Raw genomic sequence first — 11,972 nt, forward strand, 5'->3', positions numbered from 1 at the left:
TTTACTATGCGATACCAGGCATGGATGAGGAAACAAATATCTATTTTACTCAGATCACGTTTTAGGTCACAGAGGCTTAATTTTACTAGACATAAACGGGAGCACCACGAAAATATCCTCTAAAAGATTATAGTCACCGGCAAGGTTAAGGTGAAGGTCAGTTGGGACATTCCTGTGAGTTTTAGCGATGGGTAATACTTATGACATGAGGGGGAAAATAAACTGTCTGGTTTACGAAGAATAAGTCACACACATATCCTTGCTCAATACGGAAGAACCTGTCATGATTATCAGCAGGACTTGCATCTCTCTGTCTCTCTCACTCTCTCTCTCTCTCTCTTTGTGTGTGTGTGTGTGTGTGTGTGACTACGAGTATATATCAACAATATCTGTGTATGTATGTATGTATGTATTTATGTATGTACGTATGAATGTTTGTATGTACGCATGTATTTATCTATCTACCTATCTGTCTAGTAATAATAAACAAATAGAGTAAAGATCCAGGGTAATAAGTGTAGTCAGGAAGAGGGGCGCTGACCCCCGTTGTCTTTACCCGTCTTTCTCTATACAACCGCCTCAGAGAGAGAGAGGGACTTTAACCTGAGAGAGAGAGAGAGAGAGAGAGAGAGAGAGAGAGAGAGAGAGAGAGAGAGAGAGAGAGAGAGAGAGAGAGAGAGAGAGAGAGAGAGAGGTGGGGTGGAGGGAGGGTGAGCGGAGGGGGAGGAAAGGGAAAGAGGGAAAGGAAGAGTTATCTACCGCCGCACAATCAAATGAACCTATTACTAATGCGTATTAGCTTCTGTCACCAGCCAGTACACAAATTTTTGTCGAACGAATCATTTAAGAAACGCGGTATTCCCCGAAACACTGATGTGGCAACTGAGTTTCAGGGTACTGTAACCTCGGACAAGGAATATCCGAGAGAGAATTTCGGCCTACATAAAGAAAGGTGGTTTAAATCAGGCTGAAACTATTGGGAAGATGAGGCGGTGGAGGGGGAGGAAGGTCCGGAGCGAGCATCAACCCTGCGGCTTGCCCGTGGAAAGTTGGCCAGGCTCCCCGCGTGGTGGAGGCGCGCGGCTGGAGATCATTGACCCCGCCGAGCTGCTACCTCTGCCTCTCATATGTTCTTGCTGTTCACTACCACACAAACCAATGTCCGGGCCTTCCATGACTGAAAAGATCTTGTATTATATCCCTTTTCATCTCCTCTACTATAGTTTATCTTCAAATTTTAGCTGTGATGTAAGAGAGGACAAAAATCTCTCCTCTTGCCAATCTATAGGAAAATATTGAAATCCGATTGAATATGCTGCTTTCCGATGCTTTTCTTCATAGTGGTCATGCAGAGGAATGATCATTGTATATATGTACACCGTCATAATAACGAAAATTGTGAAATCCTTCAATTGAGAAGAAGTAGAAAGAGTTCAGTCGGAGGCCGGGTTCACGGTGCCAGTGACCCCAGGCTGACGTCGTCTGCTCTCTAGGAATCAATTTTCGCGCCACGGGAATACGTCACAGCCGCGGACTAATACATAACACTGTAAGCTGGATTATTTCAACATCTAAGGATAAATGTTGTACAGAATGAGAGTATAAATGTATATAGGAGGGAGATACACATTTTAAATTGTCCAAGAAGGCCTATCACCTCGGAGGAAGGAAAGCGCTGAAAACCTAAACATTGCACTACTTGGCCGGAGCGAACAGCTGAGCGCGGGTGTGAGGGTCAATGACTCGGGTCCTCCACAGCGAGTGTGAGCGAGTATTCCCTCAACTCCCTCAGCTAAAGACAGCTCTGTTGCATTTTGGCCACTGTCACGCCAACACTGGACTGTGAAAGGTCGTTCGTGTTGTGTGTGAGTGTTGCATCTGTTGTCAATACTTTGTTGGCGGTGAGATGAGCACGGTGCATCTTGACGAAAACTTAGTGAAACTACATGTATGTGATAGAGTGAGCGTTGCAGACCCGTTGTAGAAGTCCCGTTGCAGGCGCACGGAGAACAGGACTTGCCCTACTGTTGGGACATTACAGTTTTATTCAGTGATGCAATACTTTGATGACAGTAAAGGCCAGGCTAGCTGATAACATTACTACAGTGAAACATGCAGTGCCCGTCCCCTCCTGTCAAGGGTGTTGTGGTGCGGCGCGAAGAGCAGTGAAACGCAACGCTATGACTAAAAATTAAACGCAGAATTGGAAAAGAATATTACTTTCAAGCGTGTGGAAAATGCAATTAAGTGAAATTAACTTATATAACCATAACTAATAGTCCAGAAAAAAAAAACCGCAGTGAAAAAACGTGTGCAAAGAAAAAAATGCATGTTACATAATTAATATAATAATTATTTTTGGTTAGTAAAAATATAGAATATTTTATAGAGGCTGGAGAAGCGTGCTCTAGGGTACCATCAAGACGGAAGGGGCGTCCCAATGCACTAATCAGACGGTGACCTAGCATGAGGAAGCCGCTGATAAGAAAGGGTGCTGCTCGCTTATCTTATCCACGCCTGGCCGCAAGCTGGGTCACTGGGAAGTGTTGGTATTGTGTCAGCCCCCAACCATACATCCTGCTTTAGATGAGGATTATGCTAACCCCGCTTCGTGTTACCATCATGTCATTAAGGTAAGATTAAGAGCTGTTCCCTTTAATGGGGTCATCGTGGATAAGGTGAGACGGGCTATGAGTGGGAATTGTAATGAATGCTCCACCAAATGGTGTGTTCCTGCATGCATCGTAGCGGAGGGAGGTTTGCTTGCACTGGCGGCGGTGTGTCATGAGGGCAGGGTGTGGGCAAGGTCCACGGCGCCGGGAGTAGGGCGATGGGGGGCGGCATGTGAGTTTGAACTTGGCGCCACAGGGGTGAACACCCTCTGTGTGTGTACGCGTGAGGGCTGTTGCCAAGTCTCGCTGCCATCGCCGCCCGTCCAGCTGTCCCACCGCGCTGGCTGCCCTTACATCATACCTTTATATAGTGAATGTGTGTATGCATATACATTATGTCTCTTTATCTGTCCATTTATTTGTCCGTTTGTCTACACACACACACACACACACACACACACACACACACATTATTGTATATAAATTTGTATGCATGTTTGTATTTTATGTATTTCGCGCCGGTATGTGTTAAATTCTTATCAGTAAAAAGAATACAAAGGTTTAATTATCGTATCCATGTTGTCCATATTTTAACATCACATGTGTTGCCGAAACAAATCTTCGCACATTAACTACATTCCTACAGGTCATATTTCACAAGAGATGACGTAGAAAAAGAGGGAACCTGTGTGAGGTGGCTCAGCATACAAACTTCTGCCCCAAACACCCAAGCTCTGACATTTTATCGCTTTCTGCATGAAGCTCCACCAACATCAGTGACTCATCATTCGTTTAAAATGATAATGTGATGTACTGACTGCAGCATTTACAAAACTGACACGGGCTGAGTTAGCGCAACGCCACACAGCTGTTGGTTCTTCTTGCAGGACAAAGCCAGCGGTTTATCCTTCCTCATTGGTCGATCAATAAGTACTTGAGTAGACCTGTGGAGAGTAAACAAAAAACCCGGATGGCAAGGCGGCTGACATTGTTGTGGTGACTTACCAGCACGTTGCATCACTGAGTCAGCGTGTTCCTGGTGGTCTCCTTTAGCTAAGAGGTCAGGGACCTTACTTGAAGCGCTCCTTGGTTGGGTCCCCAGAATGAAGTTAGTTAGTTAGTTAGTTATATAGTTAGTTAGTTGGTTAGTTAGTTTGTTAATTTATTCACCACAGTTATAGTATCGAAATAAGACATATGAAAATTACAAGAGACTGTGATTTGATTTAAACTAGAAATATTGAGTTATTTGTGGTACAAATGCTATAGGAAAAAAAAAAAAAACATTCCAAATAAGTAAATGAGAGAGAGAGAGAGAGAGAGAGAGAGAGAGAGAGAGAGAGAGAGAGAGAGAGAGAGAGAGAGAGAGAGAGAGAGAGAGAGAGAGCTTACAAGTTTTTTTGTTCCTTTTCTCTCTTTGATTTGTCTCTCGCTCCTTAGCAATTTAAATTACCAATTCAGAGAGCGTTCAAGAATTTTGGAGTCCCACATCCTTCCATTGATTTGTCTTGCTCTCCTCAGCTAGGGACGTCACGATGGTGGCAGCGGTGTGGCGAGGCGGATTAAGCTGAGGTTATGAACTCAGATTGTGTAAGGTGGTTTCCCAGAATAGAGGAAGGAATATAAACGAGTGACAAGAAACAGCGACTCCTTATGAAAATGGGTAAAGATAAGTAAGAAGAAGAGGAAGTTGTAAAGTAGTCATTCATGTTTTCCTAAGGCTTATGTTGGCTAAATATTGTCACCTCGAGCAAAATAGTTATTCTTATGAAAAGAAGAAGAAAAAAAAGAGTTGCTGTGTCCTCATAATAGATATGATGCTAAAATATTTTTAACCACGTGTAAAAAGATAAAAATAGTTACCCTTATAGAAGGAAATGTGCTCTTGACTAGTCAGTAACGCTATGTACTTATGCATCGTCGCCGTTAGGACATCATTGCTGCGTCAAGATTCTCAACCAGTCAGTTAAAGAGTCAGTCAGTCATGTAGCTAAGCTGATCCAAAGATACTCTCCGTGGTGACTCAGTGGTTAACTATTACGCAGCCTCTGATCTAAATTATATGTGATGTAATCTCTCCGTGTGTGCGTGTATCTATCAACGTGTGTCTATCAACTCATTCTCATTCTTATTCTGTCCATCTCAATTATGCAAGAGTTAATCATTACCTTCACTCTTTCATCCCTTTCACAGGTAAATTCTAAAACTCTCTGCCTGTTTCTTCTTTTCCCCATATCCTGTGACTTCAACTGCTGAAAAAAAAAAGGTATCAAAACGCATCTATGATTATATTGGACAACTGTTTTAGATTTTAATTTATTCATTTTTTATCTTATTTTATTTATTATTTTTACCTTTTTATGCATATTTGTGAGCGACACAATGAGTGAGCTTTTTTTTTGCCTGTCTCTCCGCCTTTCTTTCTTTCTGGCTTTCTTTTTTTTTGTTTCTCTCTTCATTTTTTTGGTGCCTGTAGCTTTGTCACGTACAAAAAAAAAAAAAAAACACGTGTTCTTATTCTTTTATACCTCCATCACCCCCCTCAGCCCGAAGAGAAATAGTAAGGAGGTGAGTGAAGTCAATGAAACTCTTGCTTCATATGACGCAACAGGCTCTCGGGAAGGATAGACAACATGTACTATATAATATTCTGTCAATATTACGTCACCTGTAACTCTTGTTATGGTCTGTTTGTATAGGTACCTATCTATCTATCTATCTATCTATCTATCTATCGATATATCTGTATCTAAGAAAACAAGGCTGATAGCAGTCTTGAGTACAATACAATGTAATATAGCATACATACATCTCTCTCTCTCTCTCTCTCTCTCTCTCTCTCTCTCTCAACCGCACACATAATAAAAATAACCTTTCTTTATCAACGTAACGTTAATTTTGCACCTTAGGCATTATGTAGGTACACGAAAGAAACGGATTTACACACACGCACACACACACGCGCGCGCGCGTTTTTCGTACATAATTATTAATTTTTGTCGTGTATGTGTGTCGTACCGGCAGTAATGCTGGCTTTGGATTGTATCATTATCGTTATTGTTGTTGTTGTTGTTGTTGTTGTTGTTGTTGTTGTTGTTGTTATCATCATCACACAACCGCCAGAACGACAACAACTCCCACCACCACCATTACCAATACTACCATTCTTATTGTTGCTTTTGTTCTTGTTAATGCTAGGTATTGCTTTTGGTAAAGAAAACGAGGAAAAAGAAGAGGAGGAGGCAGAAAAGATGAGGATGAGGAGGAGAAATGGGATAAAGAATAATGACGAAACACTTAGAAAATTACAGAGAGAGAGAGAGAGAGAGAGAGAGAGAGAGAGAGAGAGAGAGAGAGAGAGAGAGAGAGAGAGAGAGAGAGAGAGAAGACTACAAGAACGAAACGGACTATTCGCTACACACAAACAAACACACACACACACACACACACACACACACACACACACACACACACACACACACACACACACACACACACACACACACACACACACACACACACACACACACACACACACACACACTAATTTATCCACCACACCCTTGAAATCTAACGTGAGAGGAAGAAGATCGAGGGATGTTTCTAACCCAGTCAATCATCCTGTACAGCGTAGGAGCGCCGCGGAGGGCAGTAGTCATGTCGGTGATGAAGGTGTCCCTCACTCCCTGACCCCCTCACATACCACGTCCATCCCAGTCCCTACAGGTTACTTCATGAAATGTCTCGGACCCAAATGCTCGTGGGTACGGTGAGCTGGGTATGAAGGAGGGTACGGAAGGAGGTATGGTGTTGATATTGGTTGGTGGGGATGGCGTAGATGAAGTGAGGTAGAGAGAAGTCTTTGTGTGTGGGAGTGGAGGACACGAGTGAGTGCAGTGAATATTTTTATGTAACTTTCCCTCTCCAAGGAATTTATGTGTTAATGAGCAGCAAGGTTAGAAAAGAAAAAAAAGTAAAAATAATGTTGTCAGGTGTAAAAGTTGATAGTGTCACGTGAGTGTGTGATGTCCTCGCTTCCTCTTCCTCTTCCTGTCTCCCTCTCTCTTCTCTCTTTCTTTCCTCTTCCTGGTCCGCTCCTTCTCCGTCTCCTCCACTCCTCCCATTCTTCTCTTAGCTTCTCGCCACAGGTTGCCACGGCAGGCAGGCGGGAGATAACGACGAGAGGAGGAGCTAGAGAAAGAGGAAGAGGAGGAGGAGGAGGAGGAGGAGGAGGAGGAGGAGGAGGAGGAGGAGGAGGAGGAGGAGGAGGAGGAGGAGTCTGGTGCCCTTTTACCTTCTTACGTCTTGAACACGTTCTTGAAAACATCACCAAGAGAAAAAAAAAAAGTCGGTATTTTCCCCAAGTCTGACCTTGCGGAACGCCATTGTTATGTATCGGTGCCGTGCTGGATACACTCCGCCCTTGACATCCATCTTTGTGTTGAAAATTCGATATAGGACGTTGTTGGGCAGGGCACTGGGCGAATAAGTGGAGGACAGGGCAAGAGGGGTGTGGGTGGTTGGCTTGGTGGGATGGGGGTGCCAGACAAGGGCCAAGGAGAAAGGTGGCACTGCGTCCGTGAGACTCTTACCTCCTGAGGCTTTTTTTCACTTGCAACTCGCGTGGTTATCTTGCTGGCTCTGTAATGGCGTGAATGCCTCAATGAAAGGAGGCGCGCAGCGGAGAGTGAAGCGAGGACCGCGGCGTAGAGACACAGACGAGTAGGTAGGTGAGCGGCACTGCTTCTTAGAGTCTTATGGTGGTATAGTTTTACGGGCCAGACAGCACGGCAGACGATACCATGTACCCGTGACCTAGAATCCCGAGGCGAGAGTGCCTTGCCGCGATGCCGCCGGCCGCTCACTTGCCCTGGCACCGCCCTCTCTGTCTCGTCTCTGTCTCTGTCTCTCTCTCCCTCTCTCTCTCTCCCTCCCTCTCTCTCTCTCTCTCTCTCTCTCTCTCTCTCTCTCTCTCTCTCTCTCTGTCCTCCATGGCTCAGTTGATGCCTGTGTTCTGCCGCCTTTCCCAGGGCGCCGCGCGGACAGGCAGTGTGTGGGCGAGTGTTGGGCTGGCGCCACGCTTACCTCGCAGAATGATGAGTTACCTGTGAGGGGAGTGAGTGAGTGAGTGAGTGAGTGAGTGAGGAGAAAGATTCAGTGAGTGCAGTGTGACCGTGTGGTGTTGGTGGGGCCTTCGCTACTGTCGCCGCCACTCGCCATGAGTCGCCTGCCATTGCAATTGAGACTTTCGAGATGGCTGGGTAATTGAGGCGAGCGGGAAGAAAGAAAGGGAGAGAGAGGTCCGGAGAAAAGAGTGTAAAAACGCGACTCACAAAGCAGGCATAAGAAAGCGTCTCATCACTTGTGTTTGGAAAGTTAGCGAGGTGTTCCAGTGCCTGTGTGTGTTGTGTGGGAGGTGGCATCCCTTCCTCTACTGGGATTGTAGTGCTACTACTACTGCTAAGTCTACTGCTACTACTACTATTATCATTACTGCTGCTGCTACTACTGTTACAGCTACCTCCATCCAACTCCTCGGTGAAAATCTAGCGTGAATCAAGTCACTATGAAAGGCAACAATGATTTACATACTCAGGTAGGTCGCATGGTACCTATTGGTGAAAATGTGTTGTGTGATAAGCGTGCGCGCGCATGTGTGTATCTGCGCCCCTTCTCTCGACGAATTTTATTTGTGTTTATATTTCTTCTGTGTATACGCGAAAGAAATTAAGTGTGGAATATCATAATTTGGACTCAAAGTTACTGGTGGTGAATCTGTGGGCAGTTTTTCGTCATGTGTCAGCTTGGTGGCGATGCGGGGATTGACTTGCGTGGCACCCGGAAGGACAGGGGGACAGTGCCAGGTGCCAAGGCTGCCTGACCCCCTGAGGAACGCCACCGGGTACATCTTGCCATTGTGGTCGTGACTTGATTGAGTTCGAGGTCCGTATTTTTCTTTTCTTTTTTTTTTCTTTTGAATATTTCGGCGTCTAACTCGACTATTCTTGACAGAGTAGTAGAAGTTACCGGATTACTTTTTTTCGTGATTAGAGTGATAGTTTAACAATGATTCTGCGTCACTTGGAAACAAAACTTAATGAAAACCGTACCGTCATCTACGTATCCTTTGAAAATAGTCTTGATGAAAGCCAAAAGTGATTGATAATTCGGGTTACTTAACTTACCTCATCCTCTTCCTCTTTACTTCGTGTATCCAACCTTCCCTTATCCATCTCAGTCTCTTATCTAGTGACCTCCTTTCCCCAGTGCACCCTAACAAATGCCCTGTTGTGTCTGTGTCCAAGAAGCGAGAGGCTGGGTATTTTTATTGTTAACAGGCACAGTAGACAGGGCCATGCAGCGCTGCCAGGCCTTCGCTTCCCCGCGGTGAGTTAAAAGCGCCGCCTCTTGCTCGCCTGCACCACGAGAGCCCTGCCAACAATGTGCCATCGTGGTCTCGAAGGGCGCTCTCACCAGGCTTTCCAAAGGCTGCAGGACGGACGCAGTGCGGGCTGCCTTCACTGCCTATTAGAAATATTTTACACACGTCACCAAGAGGTCGCAGTGTTTTCATGTGGCGGCACTACTTCGCGTCGGGTTGTTTACCTAAATACTTTTCTCTCACTCGAATATTTGTCCTTTGCTGATTTTTTTTTTCTCACTCAAAGACGTAAGTGTTTCGTCCTTTGCGAGTGTTTGAGTGTTTGAGTTTGCGTGAGTGCGTGGCTGATTGGCGGCGTCACATGAGTGTCTCCAGTGACCCCGTTCACACGTGCCGGGAAAGTGATGTTCTGTCCCTTTATGGATTTCTGTTACAATCGCACTGCACTTGTGGCCGGAAAGACGTCATGTGTCCTCGATGTGACGGGTAGTGTGTATGTGTGTGTGTGTGTGTGTGTGTGTGTGTGTGTCCAGGATGTGCGCCATGTGGTTGGGGTGGGGGAAGAGAGAGACGCCCTCACTCCCTCACCCCCTCACCCCCACTCCAACCTCAAGAGGCACAATTTTCCTAAACTTTTCTGAGGACGAATCATTGTAACTTCGTTCACAAAAAGTGTCGGCGTGATTCACAACACTTGGTGCATAAACTGATAGTCCTTCGGCTACACACACGTGAGCTAAGCGATGCGCAGTAGTGCCGCGGCGGACAGAGGCGGCCCCAGAGTGCATGGCTCAGGGGCGGCGACGCTGGTGCTCCTCCCGCGTGCTGGTGTGTGAGGGATGGGGCGGGCGGTGCGGGAGGCTGTGCTGCTGCTGGTGCTGGCTCAGGTAAGAGCTGCTGGAACGAGGGGCCAAGTGACACCTCAACACACCCACCGGAGCGGCGAGGGTCACGTGACGGCTGCCCGGGCTCGTGGTTCAGCCATTCCACGGTTTTCGAAGTGCGTCATATCGTGCATGGCGCCGCCTGGGCACGCTGGGGGGCAGGGCACGCCTCTCCCTCCCCGTGCTTCACTCGGTGCTTCTCACGCAGATTATACGATTTGTAGGTCAAGTTTAGAGGCGAATTAGTGAGCGTGGAGGAGAGGCAGTGAGGGAGTGAGTGATGCAGTGAGGGTCGTGGCCTGGCATGCGGGCGTGGAGTGTAAGGAGACTGTCTGAGGGTAGCGTTGAGGCCGAAACTCTTCCACCACGATGCTGTACGGAGAGAGAGAGAGAGAGAGAGAGAGAGAGAGAGAGAGAGAGAGAGAGAGAGAGAGAGAGAGAGAGAGAAAGAGAGGCCGTGATGGAGGTCTAATGGGGCGAGTATGGGCACGCCTGACTGTATGTCTGTCTGTCTGTCTGGCTGGCTGGTTGGCTGTCTGTCTGTCTGTCTGTTTATCTGTATGTCTTGTATCGTGCCTCGTGTTTCATTACAAGCTGTAAGTACCAGTTAAGGAGCTGTTACTGAAAAGCGTGACTGACCTAGAAAGACGAGGTGAGGTGCAGTGCCGAGGTGTCTGTCTGTCTGTCTGTCTCGGTGTGTCTGGGTGTAGAAGCTGACGTGATCTCTTATGTGTGTGTGTGTGTGTGTGTGTGTGTGTGTGTGTGCATTACGTATATAAATTTTGAAAAAAAAAACTTCAATTTTATGCAAATTTTTGTCTTTATTTGATTTTCTTTCCTGATTTTTGGAATGACATGTAATACTAGATCAAACAACAACAACAACAACAACAATAACAACAACAACAACATCAACAACAACAGCAATATCAGCATCATTATCGTCAATAGCAGCAGCAGCAGCAGCAGCATGCAGCATTACGCGTGGCATGCACGTAGTCAGCCAGCCAGTCAGCCAGGCAGTCAGTCAGTCAGTCTCGTCATGCATTTAGCCTTCATCTCACTCCTTCAATTTCTTACTACGCACACACTTTCAGCCTTGTGTTGCATTGTATTGTGTCGCATTGCGTCTGTGTTACATTATGCTGTTGTGTTACAGGAATAAAATGTTCTGCGTAATTAGAACGAAGGGAATTGCACGAACAACCTTGGATTCTTGTGTTGTAGAATGTTATAAGTGAAAAAAAAAAAATGTGTTGATAAGAGTGATATCAGTGTGGGACTTAGTGTGACTTTCTGGCTTGGTGTGGTACTGAAAAGTGGTGGTTTTTATGGTAGTGTGGAAGACGGGGTTAGTATAAGCAGTTAAGGCTACCACTGCTGCTGCTGCTACTACTGTTGTTATTAATACTACTGTAAAACAGCAATTACAACAGTTTTTTTCCTTCTCCTCCTCCTCCTCCTCCTCCTCCTCCTCCTCCTCCTCCTCCTCCTCCTCCTCCTACTACTACTACTACTACTACTACTACTACTACTACTACTACTAATACTAATACTATAAAGCAAGCAAGCACCATTTTAAGTTATGCATGGAGTGCCGCAGATGCTCTTTTCTTCACGAGAGCTACTGCAAGCATACACAGACACACACACACACACACACACACACACACACACACACAAAACTAGTGACCTTCCCTCACCAAACTACGAGGTCAGAACTTATCGACTCACCTCCCCTTCTTCTTCCTCTTCTTTACTCTCATTGAAGAAAAAGTTACTGGTAAAATAATTCAGCATCTGTAGGACTCGAACCCAGGAACGCCTAGGTGTGAGTACAGCACACTAACCACAGAGCCAATGAGCCAAACACACATGTTAGTACTTGAAGGATTAATGTAATTGATTTGAATAGTATTTCGGTGAGTATTAGTGTTATTAGAGTTTAATTTTTAGTTACATAAGAGTAGCAGTACTAATGCAGTAGTTCGCGTTATTATTGAGAAGTCATCGCATGTAAAATTTCTCTGCATCGTTAGTTGAATATTATGAGAGAGAGAGAGAGAGAGAGAGAGAGAGAGAGAGAGAGAGAGA

The sequence above is a fragment of the Scylla paramamosain genome, chromosome 21 (assembly GCF_035594125.1).
Source record: "Scylla paramamosain isolate STU-SP2022 chromosome 21, ASM3559412v1, whole genome shotgun sequence".
Taxonomy (NCBI): domain Eukaryota; kingdom Metazoa; phylum Arthropoda; class Malacostraca; order Decapoda; family Portunidae; genus Scylla; species Scylla paramamosain.